Source organism: Trichechus manatus, unplaced genomic scaffold (genome assembly GCF_000243295.1).
Source record: "Trichechus manatus latirostris isolate Lorelei unplaced genomic scaffold, TriManLat1.0 scaffold00043, whole genome shotgun sequence".
In the NCBI taxonomy this organism is placed as follows: Eukaryota; Metazoa; Chordata; class Mammalia; order Sirenia; family Trichechidae; genus Trichechus; species Trichechus manatus.
In genome coordinates this window covers 6901632-6903705 of record NW_004443979.1, presented here as the reverse complement: position 1 = coordinate 6903705, position 2074 = coordinate 6901632, and the positions used below count along the sequence as shown (strand labels likewise).

General features: G+C 42.1%; 1 pseudogene; it reads right to left on the bottom strand.

The window, feature by feature from the left end:
- Window positions 1-442: 442 nt before the first annotated feature.
- On the bottom strand, window positions 443-1694 carry LOC101359194 (heat shock cognate 71 kDa protein pseudogene; annotated as a pseudogene).
- Window positions 1695-2074: the final 380 nt, after the last annotated feature.

Genomic DNA, 2074 nt, shown 5'->3' with positions numbered 1-2074 from the left:
CCCCTGTTCTGGAACTCTGATCACTCGCAGATTTTTGCTTTTGATTGTATCCCACATAATTCTCAGGGTTTCTTCATTTTTCTTCATTCTTTTTTCTGAGTTTTCCTCAAACAGAGTTGTATCGAAGTGATTGTCTTCAATTTTGCTGATCCTGTCTTTCACTGTTTCAAATCCACTCCTCAGCCCTTCTATCACACTGTCTATTTCTGAAATCTTTTTTCCCCAATTTTAAATACAATTTTATTTAAGACATTGCATTTTCCACTTATAATACAGTGCTAGTAAAGTGCAGTGTTGACTTCCTTTCCCTATGCATATTCCATATTCAGGTATTGAGAAAACCCAGAAATTTAGTAAAGTGGTGTAACTTTTAAAACTGCCACCGAATGTAGTACAAACTTGGTTCCTTCAAATTTTTACTGTGGAACAATGCTAAGGTTTCTGCTCAGAGATTGGCTTAATCAACTTCTTCAACAGTGGGTTCAGAAGAGGCACCACCAGATGGAGGAGCTCCACCACCAGGGAAGTCCCCAGGCATTCTTCCAGGCATGCCTCTGGCACTCTGGTACAGCTTGGTAATAGTGGGATTTAAGACTTTCTCCAGCTCTTTCTGCTGATGTTCAAATTCTTCCTTCTCTGCCGTCTGATTCTTATCAAGCCAGTTGATAATTTCGTTACACTTGTCAAGAATCTTCTGTTTGTCCTTATCATTGATCTTGCCTTGAAGTTTTTCATCTTCAACTGTTGCCTTCATGTTGAATGCATAAGATTCAAGTGAATTCTTAGAAGACACCTTGTCCCTCTGTTTTTCATCTTCAGCTTTGTACTTCTCAGCTTCCTGGACCATACGCTCAATGTCTTCTTTACTCAAGCAGCCCTTGTCATTAGTGATGGTAATCTTGTTCTCTTTTCCAGTACTCTTGGCCACAGCAGAGACGTTAAGGATACCATTGGCATCAATATCAAAAGTGACCTCAATCTGAGGAACACCAGGAGGTATGCCCGTAAGTTCAAACATGACAAGCAGGTTGTTATCCTTGGTCATGGCACGCTCACCTTCATCAACCTGAATAAGCACACCAGGCTTGTTTTCAGAGTAGGTTGTGAAGGTCTGCATCTGCTTGGTAGGAATGGTAGTATTGTGCTTGATCAGGACAGTCATGACTCCACCAGCAGTTTCAATGCCAAGGGAAAGAGGAGTGACATCCAAGAGCAGCAAATCTTGAACATTTTCAGATTTGTCTCCAGATAATATGGCTGCCTGGACAGCTGCACCATAAGCAACAGCCTCATCAGGGTTGATGCTCTTGTTCAATTCTTTTCCACTAAAGAAATCCTGAAGAAGTTTCTGAATCTTGGGAATACAGGTAGAACACCCACCAGGACAATGTCATGGATCTGTGACTTATCTAGCTTGGCATCCCTAAGGGCTTTCTCCCCAGGGTCCAGGGTGCCACGGAAGAGGTCAGCATTCAATTCTTCAAATCAGGCACGGGTAATGGAGGTATAGAAGTCGATTCCTTCACAGAGAGAATCAATCTCAATACCGGCCTGGGTGCTGGAAGATAGAGTGCGCTTTGCACTTTCCAAGCGGTGTGGAGGCAAGGAACAGCCCTCTTGTTCTCACTGATGTCCTTCTTATGTTTGCGCTTGAATTCAGCAATGAAATGGTTCACCATTCTGTTGTCAAAGTCTTCTCCACTTACATGGGTGTCTCCTGCTGTAGATTTGACTTCAAAGATTCCATCTTCAATAGTGAGGATTAACACATCAAAAGTGCCACCTCCTAAGTCAAAAATCAGCACATTTCTTTCAGCACCAACCTGTTTGTCTAAGCCATAAGCAATAGCAGCAGCAGTTGGCTCATTGATGATTCTCAGTACGTTGAGGCCAGCAGTGGTTCCAGCATCTTTGGTAGCCTGATGCTGAGAGTCGTTAAAGTAGGCTGGTACAGTGGCACCAGCATTGGTAACAGTCTTTGAGCCATTTCTGAAATCTTGTTGTTTATCTTTTGGATTTCTAATTGTTGTTTTTGTATAATTTCTAGTTGTGAATTTATTTTGGCATTTTGTTC